The following is an 18,276-nucleotide window of genomic DNA, read 5'->3' as shown; positions in this document are numbered from 1 at the left end:
AAGATCCCCTGGAGAAGAAAATGGCAACCCACTCCAGTACTCTTGCCTGGAAAATCCCATGGACATTGGAGCCTGGTAGGCTACAGTCCACAGTGTCGCATAGAGTCGGACACAACTGAGTGACTTCACTTTCACTTTTCACTTTCACCATTTTTGAAATACTATTCCTACCTAGTATTGATCTACTATTTTTTTCTTTCAAATCTCTTTTCTTGTTTTCCTATGGTGGGAGATTTGTGGGAAAATCATACATAAAAGAAGAAAGCCAAGATCTTTTGCTTTTTTTTACTTATGAACTTTTAAAAAAAGGATAGAACTTATAACAAAATCATATTAGCCATTGATGCCATCTCTCACTAGATACACACCCTTGACAGAACATGTCTGCATATAACAAGACCTTCTTAACAGGCCTGTGCTAGATTTAAAATTTTCATGCCTAATTAGCTGTGTAAACACATTTGGAATTTAGGGAATTTTCTGTGTCACAAGGGGGTGAAAGTTTATAACCTATTATGTAGATGGTAATTTTGTAGAAGGTTCTATTTTATAGATGGGAACCCCCACCCCCTAAATGTGAAATGTCTACATTGTCTGAAATCCATGCTATTCCCTATGGTGTTCCCTTTGACTCTACATTGTGTATTCCATATTACTTCTGCTTCTATCTCTGCATTCAGAAGTGTTTGGAGCCAGAACCAAGGGTAGAACACCTCAGGAAGAATAATGCTGCCCACAGAGTACAGAGTCCTTTTCAGTCGAGGGCTTCCAACTCTTCATTCCTGACCTGCCAAAGCCAAAATGTTATGTAAAATTCCCATGTCCGAGTGTCTCCCAGATTTGGGGGTTCTGTGAATTTCTCTTTAGCCTATTGCTGAATGAAAGGAGAGGAACATGAAAAAAAAGTGAAGCTGTTAGTTGCTCAGTCGTGTCTGATTCTTTGCGACCCCATGGACTGCAGCCCGCCAATCTCCTCTGTTCATGGAATTCTCCAGGCAAGAATACTGGAGGGGGTTGCCATTCCCTTCTCTAGGAGATCTTATCGACCCAGGAATACAAACTCACGTCTCCTGCTTTGCAGGCGGATTCTTTACCATCTGAGCCACCAGGGAAGCCAAATCAAGGGTGAGGAAAGAAATGGAATATTTGAGTGTGCCCTTCCCTCTGCAGAGAGCGCCCACTGCAGCATCAGCTGGTCGGAATCCATGGGAAAGCCGGGGGTGGGGTGGGGGCAGGGGATCATGGTTCTGGTCACTGGCAGGTGGATTTATCCTCTATGACTGGCACTTAAATTGGAGAGCTCATTTGATACTGTTCCAGCCTTACTGCTGGGTGTTTTTAATCATATATTTTACTTAATGTTTTTATTGTACTTGGGTCCAGAGGCTGTTTCAAGAGAGCAGCTTGTATTTAGAAGTCTCTGAATAAATAAATGTAAAACAAAGGAAAACTGACTCTGCTGAAATGATGAAAGTGATTGTTTCTAAAAAGATGGATTTAGGCTTCAGACTCTACTGACTGCTTGAGACTCAGTCCTTTGTAGTATTATGGACTGTCACCTAAACATACCTTTTGTGTATAGCAGAGCATGGTTTCAAAATCTTATCCAAGATCTGGCTTTAGAAGTCTACCATCTGGGTTTTGAGGCAGGTGGGGAAACTGTAGAATTTACTGTGTCAATTTTGACTTAAAAAAATTAACAATGAAGTAGTAGGGCTATTAAGTTGGAGTAGTAGCAAATTTTTGAGGCAACATTTATTTGGACCTGTGTAGATCTTTTCTACTGCTGGAGGAAGAGATAACTGGAGTGGGCTAGTTCCTTTGTCTCCTTTTACTATTTTCTCTCAAATTTTTGCTCTCTCCTTTAAAGAGGGCTAATATCTCTTGCCTGGAGAATCCCATGGACTGAGGAGCCTGGTAAGCTGCAGTCCTTGGGGTCGCTACGAGTCAGACACGACTGAGCGATTTCACTTTCACTTTCCACTTTCATGCATTGGAGAAAGAAATGGCAACCCACTCCAGTGTTCTTGCCTGGAGAATCCCAGGGACAGGGAAGTCTGGTAGGCTGCCATCTATGGGGTTGCACAGAGTCGGACACGACTGAAGCGACTTAGCAGCGGCAGCAGCAGCATACATTTTAAGTCGGAAGCACGTTTAGGGAGTATATTTAATTCAATTTAGCCAATGTTTATAGAGCACCTCTTCATTCAAGGGAGGAGATAGACTTTACAGGGGAATGAGATGTTTACAAATTATAGGAAATATATTTGTAGGATACAGCTTGCTTCGCCTTATGTGCTGAAAAAAATACGTACTGAGTTTGGAGTAGACGAAAGCATCTTCCATTTATTTTTGTCAGGATCAATTGTTAGTTCAGTTCTCTACTTGTTATTTTCTTTGAGTCCCAGAGAGCTCGTGAAAGTTACTCAAGAACTATAAGGCTGGAGTGTTAGCACATTTTCTGGTGATTGTAACAAGGTTTGGTCCTGGGTGGAAGAGTGAGGTTCTGAAGTCTGTCTGGTTGTCTGCCATCACTTTTGCTTATCTTTCCTAGTGGCATCCCTTTTATTTCCTTTTCTCTATCTTCAGGGGTCCAAATTCTTTAAAATGCTCAGAATTAATGGTTCTTGACCCTGACTACAAGGAGCATTGAAGAAATATTGATGTCTGTACCTCATGCTTAAACCAATGAAAAGCACTGCGTTGATTGTGTTGAGGAGCTAGGGTTGAGACTACAAATAGCCAACTCTGTTTGTCGATAGGAAAAAAATCACTACATTAAAAGCATACCTTTTAGGCCATGACATGATTGCAGAAATATTACAGTGTGAAATAGAATGTGGTTTTCAGTATTACAATGGAAGAGAACAAAAACTTTATCTGTAATTTTTTGAGGACCATTTGCATTGTGAAAGAGTTCTTGTTAAACCAACATATTGCAAATACTGTATTGTGCTTTTTTTGTCCTCTGAGGCATTTTATTTGTATTACATCCCTAGAAAAAGAATCCAAGTGTTTTCCCTATTGTGTTTTGTCTTGCTTCTTTATGGTCCATATGCCAGCTCAGGTTTTCAGTACAATGAAGCCAGACTGATGGGATGGGAGCAGGCTATTCTGCCATTTTTCTAGATCTTTGAGTCTCACGTCAAACCTGAGGCTGATCACTCCACACTTATTTATTCTGCCTGTATGTTTACAACAATTTTCCCAACGCTGTGATCATCGATGATTTAAAATTCGCCAATGTAACCATGCTTCATCTTCACAATTAGAAACCTGATGATGACTTTGGAGCATAGCCTTCTAAGCACCTCATGTTTGCATTTCTTTTCAGCATTGTTGATACTCTTGAGAATATCAACCAGGACATTCATGCACACTATTATGGCAGCATGGAAAGATGGCAGAAAGAGGCAAATACTATATTTTAAATGATAAACTTTCAAATTCGATTCTAGGCTACAGAAGGGTTTCTCAATCTTGGCACTATTGACATTTTGGACTGGACAGTTCTTTGTTGTGGGGGTTGTTCTGTGCATTGTAGAATGTTTAGTAGTATCTGGTCTCTATTCACTAGATGCCAAGAGTAATCTTCCTTTTATATGTGACCCCAAAATGTCTCCAGACATTGCCAAGTTGAGAACCATTAGGCTAGTGAAGTAGATATTTTGGTAGTAGCAGCTTGTCTCAGTTAGTGCTCAGTTGCAGAGAACAGACCCTACTTTAGCTGGCGTGTATTAATGACAGGGTATTCAATGGTCTACAGAACTGGTCTGTGGGTAGAAGAAATAGAATCTAGGCTGGTGAGCTTCCAGAAACAAATCCTGAGGCCACATCACAACTGAATCATCATAGAAACTGCTGTACTTGTCTTGATTTGGATGCTGCCTGTCAAATGGAGAATCTGTGGTCAGGAAACCACTTCTGCTAAACTGGGGAGTTAATACTCCATCTGCAGCAGCAGAATGATACCTCATGTCCAGTGACTCTCCTTGCTTTACAGAGTCTGAATTCCCATTCTGAAAGTGAATCTAATAATGCAGTCTATATCATATCTAGAACCATAGTTATAAGAAAGTGTGGGAAAAGGCAGTTTTGTTTATTAGCCTCTGTAATACATAGAAAGGCATTGCAGAAGAAGTTTGGAACAGATCTTAAATGAGCTTATCTCTAGTATTTTCCACAGGGTTCTTCCCAGAACTTAACTCATATCAGGAGGTAGCCACCTGTTCTAGATAATTGGGGTTTGTCCAAGGGTCTTCTTCACTCCCTTTACATTTTTGCTATTTGTATTTATAATTTTTTTCTTTCTTTTATCAATTCTCCTTACTATTTTCCTTTGATTACCATTAATTTCATATACTCCTTATATGAAATTATTCCTTATATGAAATAATTCCTTATTGCCAAATTCAGACTTAAACTGAAGAAAGTGGGGAAAACCACTAGATCATTCAGGTATGACCTAAATCAAATCCCTTATGACTATACAGTGGAAGTGAGAAGTAGATTTAAGGGACTAGATCTGATAGAGTGCCTGATCAACTATGGATGGAGGTTCATGACATTGTACAGGAGATAGGAATTAAGACCATCCCCAAGAAAAAGAAATGCAAAAAAGCAAAATGGCTGTCTGAGGAGGCCTTACAAATAGCTGTAAAAAGAAGTGAAGCGAAAAGCAAAGGAGAAAAGGAAAGATATACCCATTTGAATGCAGAGTTCCAAAGAATAGCAAGGAGAGATAAGAAAGCCTTCCTCAGCGATCAATGCAAAGAAATAGAGGAAAACAATAGAATGGGAAAGACTAGAGATCTCTTCAAGAAAATTAGAGATAACAAGGGAACATTTCATGCAAAGATGGGCTCAATAAAGGACAGAAATGGTATGGACATAAGAGAAGCAGAAGATATTAAGAAGAGGTGGCAAGAATACACAGAAGAACTGTACAAAAAAGATCTTCATGACCCAGACTATCATGATGGTGTGATCATTCACATTCAGCCAGAGCCAGACATCCTGCAATGTGAAGTCAACTGGGCCTTAGGAGGCATCACTACGAACAAAACTAGTGGAGGTGATGGAATTCCAGTTGAGCTATTTCAAATCCTCAAATATGATGCTGTGAAAGTGCTGCACTCAATATGCCAGCAAATTTGGAAAACTCAGCAGTGCCCACAGGACTGGAAAAGGTCAGTTTTCATTTCAATCCCGAAGAAAGGCAATGCCAAAGAATGCTCAAACTACCGCACAATTGCACTCATCTCACATGCTAGTAAAGTAATCCTCAAAATTCTCCAAGCCAGGCTTCAGCAATACATGAACCGTGAACTTCCAGATGTTCAAGCTTGTTTTAGAAAAGGCAGAGGAACCAGAGATCAAATTGCCAACATCCACTGGATCATCGAAAATGCAAGAGAGTTCCAAAAAAATATCTATTTCTGCTTTATTGACTATGCCAAAGCCTTGAAATGTGTGTATCACAATAAACTGTGGAAAATACTGAAAGAGATGGGAATACCAGACCATCTGACCTGTCTCTTGAGAAACCTGTATGCAGGTCAGGAAGCAACAGTTAGAACTGGACATGGAACGACACACTGGTTCCAAGTAGGTAAAGGAGTATGTCAAGGCTGTATATTGTCACCCTGCTTATTTTACTTATATGCAGAGTACATCATGAGAAATGCTGGTCTGGAAGAAGCACAAGCTGGAATCTAGGTTGCTGGGAGAAATATCAATAACCTAAAATAGGCAGATGACACCACCCTTATGACAGAAAGTGAAGAAGAACTAAAGAGACTCTTGATGAAAGTGAAAGAGGAGAATGAAAAAGTTGGCTTAAAGCTCAACATTCAGAAAACTAAGATCATGGCATCTGGTCCCATCAGTTCAGTTCAGTTCAGTCACTCAGACGTGTCCAATTCTTTGTGCCCCCTTGAACCACAACACGCCAGGCCTCTCTGTCCATCACCAACTCCCCGAGTCCACCCAAACCCATGTCCATTGAGTCGATGATGCCATCCAGCCATCTCATCCTCTGTCGTCCCCTTCTCCTCCTGCCCTCAATCCTTCCCAGCATCAGGGTATTTTCCAATGAGTCAGCTCTTCTCATCAGGTGGCCAAAGTATTGGAGTTTCAGCTTCAACATCAGTCCCTCCAATGAACACCCTCCAATGAACAGTCTGGTCCCATCACTTCATGGCAAATAGATGGGGAAACAGTGGAAACAGTGGCTGACTTTATTTTTCTGGGCTCCAAAATCACTGTAGATGGTGACCGCAGCCATGAAATTAAAAGATGCTTACTCTTTGGAAGAAAGTTATGATCAAACTAGATAGCCTATTAAAAGCAGAGACATTACTTTGTCAACAAAGGTCTGTCTAGTCAAGGCTATGGTTTTTCCAGTGGTCATGTATGGATGTGAGAGTTGGACTATAAAGAAAGCTGAGTGCCGAAGAATTGATGCTTTTGAACTGTGGTGTTGGAGAAGACTCTTGAGAGTTCCTTGGACTGCAAGGAGATCCAACCAGTCCATCCTAAAGATCAGTCCTGGGTGTTCATTGGAAGGAGTGATGTTGAAGCTGAAACCCCAATACTTTGGCCACCTGATGCGAAGAGCTGACTCATTTGAAAAGACCCTGATGCTGGGAAAGATTGAGGGCAGGAGGAGAAGGGGACGACAGAGGATGAGATGGTTGGATGGCATCACCGACTCAATGGACTCAATGGACATGGGTTTGGGTGGACTCAGGGAGCTGGTGATGGACAGGGAGGCCTGGTGTGCTGCGGTTCATAGGGTCACAAAGTGTCGGACACAACTGGGAGACTGAACTGAACTGAATTTCATATATCTCCTTTTTCTCTGACCCTAACTACAGGTTTTCGGAGAACTTGAAGAGTATGTATTCATGCTTGGCTTTGTTGATAGATATGGTATGTAACGTCTTTGTTGATGAGATGTGAGCTGAGGCCTAGGATGTTCAACTAACACTATGTGTGTCTCCAGTTCATGGAAGACAGTGTAAGAACAGATATTTTGGTGCAGAGGTTTGCATCTTTAAATTGTATTCTCTCCATCTAGAAGAATAAAGCACCAGTTAATGTGAACAATCACATTGTCTGATTTGAAATAAACATTGATAAGTAGCCTTAAGTACAAGCAGGCAATAATCAAGTGATGCTTTCTGCCTCTAGGCTGTAGTCTTTTAATTTTAGAAATATGACTCCTTATGGCTGGACATAATAAGTGATTGCTTACCTGGTACAATATGTTTTTCTTCTAGTTTGTTGCTAAGATCTCCTAATTATTAATTTAGTTAGAGCTATGGGGACTTTAACTCTAAGTTAAAATTCAGACAATAGCCTTGGGCGAGGTAAAAACATCATAAGCCATTTACTCTTTCATGTAGTCATTTATTTATTTAGTGTACAGGACAAACGTTAAGTTTGAAATTCAAATAAACAGTAAATAATATAAATATGTCCCAAATGTTGGCTGCGACATGGTTGCACTAAAAAATAATTATTGTTTATGTGAAATTCAAATTTAACTGGATGCCCTGTATTTTTCCCCGTACTTTTATTTTCTAAGTTCTGTGTGAATGAATTGATCAAGTTATCTCTTGCAAATACATTTCCTGAGATGGACAGAGATGAAGAAAACATAAGGGTAATGGACTCCTGAGAGGAGTAAATATGAGAAAGTTGGGGTCCGTACAAAAAGGAAGAGGGACAACTAAAAACAAACAGGCACTAAACTGATCCTGGTTAAGCTGACCATTCCTTAGGCATGCAAATAAAGCCCTGGTGTGAAGATAAAACTCTCTTGCTTCTCTGTAAATGTAGCCACTTTCCTAAAGCACTTGGATCTGGTCCCAGTGCAGCACTCCCTTGCCCAGGCTGGACAAGCCAAGCTTCGAGGTAAGTGGAAGAGATGAGCAGCGCAGGCACTGGATACCTTGGAGCCTTGTAATCTTGCTTGCACAACCTCCAGATTGCATGGTTCTTGGCTTCAGTGCAGCTGGGCACGATTTCAATGCACATCTATGGAGACCATGTCACAACAACAAAACAAACCAATGTAGCTGCGAGTTACATTAATAGCTTGAAAAAACAAGTCAACAGACTTGAAGACTGCTCTGGGAGTCCCTCCCAGGGAGTCAGCCTTTGGCAGAAAGGGAGTTACTGTGCCTCCTTCTTGACATTTTTCAGCTAAGATTATTCTATATGATCTGCACCTTGTCCCTTTCAAAGAGTGTTTGTTTATTTGTTCTGACAGAGCCCTTATTTGCTTTATTGTTGATCAGCACTAGATCTTCCTGAGGAGCAGAATGTCCTTTACTGCATGCAAGTGTCTTGTCCTAAGAGATGGCTTCCCTGCTGTAGATTTCACACTCATGAATAGTACATTCTTTCTTAAGCTCTTACACTGCTATTGGTCAAAAATACAGCGAACCAAATTTTCACTGTCTTCTGATACTTCAGTTACTGCCTTGTTGTAGACTGGTAGTCAGGAAGAGTTTACACACCTTGCAGCAATATTGCATAAAAGAATTCTGAAGATCTGTTGGAGACATCTTGCTCCTTATAGAGAATACCCTAGTACATGGAAACCAAGGCTGGTAGAACCTTCTCCATTACTGAACTAAGAGCAAATTGGCTTCTTAATGTTAGTGGGTCTAGCCTAAGAATATATGTGAATTGGAGTCTTGCCAATATCAGGAATCTCCTGTGTTCATATACATATTTTTATTTCTTATTTTTATGAAAGGTTTGTTTTATGTGCCGCTAACATTGGGATATGTGGGTGAACACACTGTTAGGAAGCTGGTAAAGAGAAGGAATATTAAACATTTTGAAAGGAATCTTAGCTGTTCAATGTGATTTCTTAAAAAAAAAAACAGATGTAAGGTGTGCTTTATTTTGCATCTTACATCTTGAATCTTTTCTTCTGATTTGCACATATCCTTGGCTGATTGCATTTTTTACCTCAAAAAATTGAATTCCCTCACATATAGCACATTATTGCAATTCTAATTTTGCTGTGTTTAGTAACTGTAAACTTATGTTAAGAGAACAACAACAACAAAAACAGCAAAGCCATCTTCATTTTCCTTATTTTTCTTTGGTTGTCTTTTTTTTAAAATCAAGTCTTTCTGACTCATATCCTGGGCTATCTCAATTTGTGCACATTTCCAGAATTTTTTTTAATTTTCAGTTTTCCCCTAATTTTTTTTTTTTTTTGCTGTTATTCATTTCCCAGCTCCTGTTTCCACATATCCTCCTTTTCTGCTCCATCTCTTCCTATTTCTGTACATCTTTGTGGAGACATATAACCTTCTTTGCTCTTTTATCACAGAACTTTCATGAAGTTCTATGCCAAGTCTCCTTAAACTATATGGGACAGATTGCCCTAGCTTAAGGGAACACTCAGGAGAGAAGCTTGGAGTGACTCATGGTTGCAGGTGTGAAAGGTGATGGGTTATGACTTCATGTAGGTCCATTCCACTCATAGAACACCATGATTCCATGAAGAGATACTCTTGAGATTTGTGTATCATGTTAGAACTGGACATGGAACAACAGACTGGTTCCAAATAGGAAAAGGAGTACGTCAAGGCTGTATATTGTCACCCTGCTTATTTAACTTATATGCAGAGTACATCATGAGAAACTCTGGGATGGAAGAAACACAGGCTGGAATCAAGATTGCCGGGAGAAATATCAATAACCTCAGATATGCGGATAACACTACCCTTATGGCAGAAAGTGAAGAAGAACTAAAGAGCCTCTTGATGAAAGTGAAAGAGAAGAGGGAAAAAGTTGGCTTAAAGCTCAACGTTCAGAAAACTAAGATCATGACATCTGGTCCCATCACTTCATGGGAAGTAGATGGGGAAACAGTGGAACAGTGTCAGACTATTTTTTTGGGCTCCAAAATCACTGCTGATGGTGATTGCAGCCATGAAATTAAAAGACGTTTACTCCTTGGAAGGAAGGTTATAACCAACCTAGACAGCATATTTAAAAGCAGAGACATTACTTTGCCAACAAAGGTCCGTCTAGTCAAGGCTATGGTTTTTCCAGTAGTCATGTATGGATGTGAGAGTTGGATGGTGAAGAAAGCTGAGCGCCAAAGAATTGATGCTTTTGAACTGTGGTGTTGGAGAAGACTCTTGAGAGTCCCTTGGACTGCAAGGAGATCCAACCAGTCCATCCTAAAGGAGATCAGTCCTGGGTGTTCACTGGAAGGACTGATGTTGAAGCTGAAACTCCAATACTTTGCCCACCTCATGCGAAGAGTTGACTCATTGGAAAAGACCCTAATGCTGGGAAGGATTGGGGGCAGGAGGAGAAGGGGACGACAGAGGATGAGATGGTTGGATGGCATCACCGACTCGATGGACATGGGTTTGGGTAAACTCTGAGAGTTGGTGATGGACAGGGAGGCCTGGGGTGCTGCGATTCATGGGGTCGCAAAGAGTTGCACACGACTGAGTGACTGAACTGAACGAACTGAAACTTTTTTTTGCACACTTAGATTCTCCTGCAAATATTATAGCTTGAGATTAGGTTATGGTGAGCTGAAAAACAGATGAAACAATTTCCAAGCCATAAAAATTTTGACTCTTTTCAGAGAGGTCAAAAGATCAATATTGTCAGATGGTCAGAAATCCTTACAATATCTGAGCAGAGAGGAACTCTCAGAAGGGAGAGTAGCTGTGGCAAGAATAACTCCTAATGCAGTTACCATGTCTTGCTCTAGCACCTCCTGGCTTTCCCCACCTGTATGGTAACTTTAATCCCTCCCAGGGGAACTAGAGGTCATTGATCTCTGAAGTTCTTCATGCTCTCCCCTTAGATTCCTGTGGTGAGGGCTTTATTCAGGGTGAAAATCCTGCTTCCTCTATGGGAACATGCCCCAGATTGGAACTACATATTGGGCGACTACATATTTATGTATCACAAATGATAAATATAAATTCAAATCTGCTTATTTTGTTGAGGCCATTCATTTGTGTATTTGTTTCATAATGCACCTACTCTGTTCCAGGCACACTGTGAAACAGTGGTGAACAATGGTGAGTAAAACCAGGTATGGAGTTTGGAATCCAGTGGGAAAGACAGATGGTCATCACATAATCACACAAATATATTCAAAATGGTATCAGTAGTAAGAGTTAAAAAATGGAAGTACATGGAGCTATTAGAGCATAAAATAGGTGGGTTTGACATAGTTGTGAGGTGGGAGGAGATCTGCAGGAAGAAGTGGAGTTACTCTGTTGAAGAGTGGGGTGAGCCATTCCCTAGAGGCTGTGGCCAAGTACCAAAGCTCTGTGATGGGGGACAGGGAAAGAGAGGGACAGGGAATCTGGAATAGAGCGAGGATGAGGCTGCAGGCTGATATGAAGATGGGCAGCCAAGCCCAGATCATCTAGAGGCTCAAAGGCCATGTTCTTTAATCCTAAGAATAATGGGGCAGTGGCTATGCTTAGTTGCTCAGTCATGTCAGACTCTTTGCGACACCATGGACTTCAGGCCGCCAGGCTCCTCTGTTAATGAGAATTCTCCAGGCAAGAATATTGGAGTGGGTTGCCATGCCCTCCTCCAGGGGATCTTCCCAACCCAGGGATCGAACCCAGGTCTCCTGCGTTGCAGGCTGATTCTTTTCCATCTGAGCACAATGGGGAGCCATCAAAATGCTTTGGGGAGAGGGTCGGAAAGGTGATAAGACTTCCATGTCAAAAATACTTATTTTGTTATTATAATAAGCACTCTGAATTATTGGAGGCCCTCAAGCATTTAAAACTGAGATATGTTTTCTGTTTTATTTTATTAATGCAAGAACACTTAACATGAGATCTACCATCTTAACACATTTTCAGTTTACAATACATTATTGTTGGCTATAGACACAAATATTGTACAGCAGATCTCTAGAACTTATTCATCTTAACTAACATTTTATGGCTGTTGATTAAAAACTCCTCATTTTCTTTTTCTCTTAACCCCTAGTAACCACCATTCTAGTCTCTGGTTTTATGAATTTGACTATTTTAAATATCTCATATAAGTAGAATAATGCAATATTTGTCTTTCTATGCTCAGTTGCTCAGTTGTGTCCAATTCTTTGTGACCCTATGGAGTGTGGTCCTCTAGGCTCCCCTGTCCATGGGATTTTCTAGGCAAGAATGCTGGAGTGGGCTGCCATTTCCTACTCCCTTTAGTCTTTCTATACCTGGATTATCTAAGCATAATGTCCTAAGGGCCCACAATGTTGTCAAATATTGCAGAATTTCCTTTTTTTAAAAGTCTGAGGTGTGTTCCATTGTAAGTGTATACCACATTTTAAAAATCCATTCTTTTGTCAATGGACATTTAGGGTATTTCTACCTCTGCTTTTGTGAATATTGTTGCAGTGAATATGGAAGTTATAATACCTTTTTGAAATCCTAATTTCAGTTCTTTTGGATGTATACCCAGAAATGGGATTGCTGAATCATAACAGTAATTCTATTTGTAAGTTTTTGAGAAACTTTCATAATATTTTCCACAGTGACTACACCATTTTACATTCTCACCAATAGTGTTCAACTGTTCCAGTTTCTCTATATCCTTGCCAATTCTTATTGCCTTTTATCATAATAGTCATTCTGACAGGTATCAGATAATATCTTATGGTTTTGATTTACATTTCCTGGCTGATCAGTGATGATGAACACTCACTTTTTCTGTATACCTGTTGACCATTTTTATGTCTTTGAAGAAATGTCTATTCAAGTCCTTAGCTCATTTTTTTTTGGACAGGTAATGTTTACTATAAAACATTATTTTTTTACAATGTTTTAAAAATGGGCTAAACCCATTTTTGAAATCAGATTATTAGTGAGTTTGCTGTTATTGAATTGTAGGATTTCCTTGTATCTATTGGAGATGAACTCTTTATCAGATATTTGATTTGCAAATATTTTCTCCCAATCCATAGATTGCCTTTCACTCTGTTGATCGTTGCCTTTGCTAAGCAGAAGTCTTTTAATTTGATGAGGCCCCACTTTTTAATTTTGTTTTTGTTGCCTGTGCATTTGGTGTCATATTCATGAAATCATTGCCAAAACCAATGTCATGAAGATTTTCCCCTATGTTTCTTCTAGGAGTTTTATGGTTTTGGGGTTTCTACTACAGTTTGTTTTTTTTTTTTATGATGTAAGAAAAAGGTCCAGTTTCATTCTTTTGCATGTGAACATTCAGTTTCCCAAAGTCATTTGCTGAAAAGACTATCCTTTCCACATTGTGTGTTTTTGAAACCTTTGCTGAAGATCAGTTGACTGTATCTGTGTGAGTTTATTTCTGGGCCCTATTCTGTTCCATTGGTCTATTTGTCTTCATATTCATACCATACTTTTTTGATTGCTATAGCTTCATAATCTATTTTGAAATCAGAAAAGTGATCCCTCAACCTTTGTTCTTACTCAGAATTGACTTGGCTATTTGTGACCTTTGGTGGTTCCATATAAATTGTAGAGTTGTATCTTGTATTTCTGTAAAAATTGTCTTTGGGATTTTGATAATGATTGCATTGAATCTGTAGATCACTTTGGGTACAGATGTTTTAGCAGTGTTAAGGTTCCAATACACGAATATGGGGTATCTTCCATTGTTTTTGCCTTTCTTAATTTTCTTCATCAATATGTTATAGTTTTTAGTAGTTATAGTTTTTAGTATATAAATCTTTGACCTCCTTAAGTAAATTTATCCTTAAATATTTTATTCTTTTTGATATTAATGAAAATGTGATTGTTTTCCTAATTTCCTTTCTAGCTAGTTCACTGTTAGTGTATGAAAATGCAACTGGTTTTTGTACATTTATTTTGTATCCTGCAATTTTACTGAACTTCTTTATCAATTCTAACATTTGTTTAAATGTCTGGAGTTTTCTGTATATGAGATCATGATATCTGAAAACAGGGACAATTTTAATTCTTCCTTTGCAATTTGCATGTATTTTATTTTTTTCTTATCTAGTTGCTCTGGAACTTCTGGTACCATGTTAAATAGAAGTAGTAAGAGTGAGCATCCTTGTCTTATTCTTGTTTTTAGAGGAAGAATTTTCATTTCTTCACCATTGAGTATGATGTTAGCTATGGAGTTTTCATATATAGTCTCTATTATGTAAATGTATTTCCCTTTATTTCTAGTTTGTTGAGAGTTTTTATCATGTAAGAGTGTTGAATGTTGTCAAACACTTTTTTTCTGCATCTACTGAGACAATCATGTGACTTAAATTCTTTATTCTGTTGATGTAGGGTATCACATTAATTGATTTTCTTATACTGAACTCTAGGAGATAGTGGAGGACAGGGAAGCCTGGTGTGCTGCAGTCCATGGGGTTGCAAAGAGTCGGGCACGACTTAGAGACTGAACAACAACAACAACAAGAATAACAACATACTGAACCATTCTTGCATCCCAGGGATAAATCCTGCCTGGTCATATTGTATCATTCTTTTAATGTGTTATTGGATTCTGTTTTGCTAGTATTTCACTGAGAATGTTTGCCTCTATATACATCAGGGAAGTGAATTAACACACATATTTCAATTTTTAGGAACTGTGAGCAGTTTTTATAGCCAAAAACAAGTCACTAGGAGGTAGCAGTCTTTGCTATGAATTACATAGTGTTGTATTTTATTTTTTTACTTAAATGAACTTAATATAGTCATTCCTAAGACAGTAAAATGGTTGCTAAATTATGATAGAGAATGTAATAATGTAAGTTTCTTCTTTCTTTCAAAGAGAGTTAGGTACTAGGTGTAAATAAAACAGGATATTTTGATCCCACGTTTTGATTTTGCTGTTTTGATCTTACCATTTTGACTCCATCACATTGATAGCAACAGCATTTTGACCCTTTTGCTTTTTACTGAACACTAATAACAAAAGTGAAAAGTATGATAGCTGTGTTTAGCTGTGTTTGATTTCTAGGTGCCAGATGCTGTTGTAGGTGGTTTGCATGTGTTTTCTCATAGCAATTTATAAGGTATGCACTATTATAACTTTGATTTTATAAATTAGAAAATAGAAACAGCCAGGTCATCAGGTTAAACAACTTGATCAAGACAATTCAGTCAATGATGTAGGATGTAGATGTTAGCTCATGGAATACAAAGGTGATTAGAAGTATACAAACCATACAACTGGCTGACCGTTAATAATTAGGTCAATATTGGATTATCTGAGAGAAATTACTCATTATCATGAACCAACAAAGCAATCAGTTATTTTTTAATCAAGATCATAATGAATATTATATAGGTAAAGAATCAATAATAAATGACAATAACAGTTATTAAAACTTTACATTATAAAATGTGTTATTTACAAAATTTAACAGAAGAATAAAATATTGACAAAATTTAGATGGCTAAATTTTTACTTGGTATGAAAAAAATGGTCATGAAAAGAAAATTTGGAATGATTGAAGGTATAATCAGTAACATTTGATGTATATAAAAATCTCATAAATGATAAAAGCTTAATTGAAAAACTTACCCCCAAAAGAAGTAATCACAATGAAAATAGTATAGAAAGTAAAAATAAAATAGAAAAATTAGAAATACTGCAAGTGTACATAGAAACTTGGTCAACGAATTATAATGATTTAGTGACATGTACTACACTGTGTCTTTCTCCATTAAAAATGTAGTTAAACTAGTGGTGCAAAATTATTTTAGACCTATTTTTAAAATTTTTTGGTATATCTCATGAGCATCTATTATGTTGTCCTGTTCATCATGTTTATCTTACTAAAGTAAAATACCATGCTTGGTATGTTTAGTTGATAATTTTTTTTGAAATCAGATTTTTACTTTATCTTATTTGAAAAGTGAGAGAAAAAATGAACTGTTGAGGTCCATGTGCTACTTAGAGAAGAAGAGATAAAAAGAAGTTGATCTTCCACATTTAATCAATAAGTAACCCTTTTATTTCTGCCTATAAATAACATGGATGCTTGTTTGTTACTGGTACTGACTAGTCACATTATATTCAACAAATTCTATTGAATTGTAATTACTCAGATTATTTTGTAAATTGAAAATTAATTAATTTGTTGTTTTTTGACAGTGGTTTATAATTTGACACTTTGGAGAATTCTGATCAGCTTAAATGTATGTGATAAGTATTTGACAGAGAAGCCATCTCCTATTTCGACCATTAAAAAAATTTAGGCTTTTTGTTTCAAAAAGTGGGCTCACTTGTAGTTACAGTTAATTTCTCATTGATAAAATATGTAGTAACAATTGGCACTCTTATTTATACTTAGTGAAAGGTAATCTCATGTAGAGTCTGCAATGGGTTATTCCAAAACCAAGCATAATTTCCACTAATAAATTATGAGGACTAGAACAACTTAGGAACGATGACCAAAAGATAGAGGTGCTAAATCTCTAGTTTTAAAAAAGGCAATCTTTTAGAGAAAAAGTCTGCATTCTTGAGAAATGTTAAAATAAGTCCATACCCTTAGTTCTTAAACTGAACGCAGTCTTGTATTAATTAGTTATAAACATTAGCTAGTGAAATGAAATACAACACATCAGTGGAGAGGACAGCTTGAAAACTGTGGGATATTGTATTATTCTACTGTCTTAGAAAACAGTTCCAAGATCTATATAAAAGTAGAAAAAGCTTAAATTTTGTATATAGAATAAAACTTTAAAAAATTAAATCAATCTTATGCATGTTGTTTATGGTTGTATATATTAAGTCTGACTGATGGTGACTGCAGCCATGAAATTAAGAGATGCTTGCTCCTTGGAAGAAAAGCTATGACTAACCTAGATAACATATTAAAAAGCAGAGAGATTACTTTGCTGACAAAGGTCCATCTAGTCAAAGCTGTGGTTTTTCCAGTAGTGATATATGGATGTGAGAGTTGGACCAAAAAGAAAGCTGAGTGCCAAAGAATTTATGCTTTTGAAATGTGGTGTTGGGGAAGACTCTTGAGAGTCCCTTGGACTGCAAGGAGATCCAACCAGTCCATCCTAAGGGAAATCAGTCCTGAATATTCATTGGAAGGACTGATGCTGAAACTGAAACTGCAATACTTTGGCCACCTGATGTGAAGAACTGACTCCTTGGAAAAGACCCTGATGCTGGGAAAGGTTGAAGACAGGAGGAGAAGGGGACGACAGAGGATGAGATGATTGAATGGTATCACCAACTCGATGGACATGAATTTGAGCAAGCTCTGGGAGTTGGTGATGGAAGTCTGGCGTGCTGCAGTTCATGGGGTTGCAGAGTCAGACATGACTGAGCAACTGAACTGATTGATGTTACGTCTAGTCAGTACAGCATAATGATTAAGAGGACAATCTCTGAAGCTTGACAGTGTAGATCTAACTCTTTGATTTCTCATTGATTAGCTATAGAACCTATAAACAATTGGGAAAATTACTTAACCTTTTTGAGCCTTGGTTTCCTCAATTCTAAAATGGGGGTAATAATAATTCTGCTCCATAGGATTGTTGTCAGAATTAGATGTGTTAATATACCTAAAAAATTCCACCTGTTTTTGTTGTTGTTATTATTTTACTAGCTACAGGTGAAAATTTTCCAGTCTATTACAAATAACCTTCTTTACAACTTAACATTTAGTTGGTGTTTGGAGAATATTCTTTTATGCCTAAATTATTCTTAATCCTCTATGTGTGTTACTCCTGAAGGCCTGCTAGTCAACTGTTGGCTCTGTGTGGTTATTAAGATTATGAAGTGTAGCTACTCATATTATTATGTGGTTGTTGTCTAGTTGCTAAGTCGTGTCTAGCTCTTTTGCAATCCCATGGACTATAGCCCACCAGACTCCTCTGCTCATGGGATGTTTCAGGCAAGAATACTGCAGTGGGTTGGCATTTTCTTCTCTAGAGGATCTTCCCATCCCTGGGATTGAACCTGTGTCTCCTGCATTGGGAGGCAGATTCGTTACCGCTGAGCCACCAGGGAAGCCATTATGTTGTGATAGGAATCTAGTATTACAGGTATTAAAACAGTGGTGGCACAAGAGAATAACTAATTCTGAGAAGATACTTGTAACTACGTGACCTTGGTGAAATACTTTCTCTCATGTCTTGGCTTGTTTAAAAATGTTTCAAGTCGTGTAAAATGCTGGCATTGGATTAAATCTCTAATTTCCTTTCTAAGCTTTAGATTCATAGTACTCTTTCTTCTGTCTGAAATTCTCTCCTTACATGGCTGATCCCACAGTAATGATGCCATGCCTCC

The sequence above is a fragment of the Giraffa tippelskirchi genome, chromosome 4 (genome assembly GCF_054371585.1).
Source record: "Giraffa tippelskirchi isolate mGirTip1 chromosome 4, T2T-mGirTip1v1.2.pri, whole genome shotgun sequence".
NCBI lineage: Eukaryota > Metazoa > Chordata > Mammalia > Artiodactyla > Giraffidae > Giraffa > Giraffa tippelskirchi.
This window is presented reverse-complemented; position numbering follows the sequence as displayed.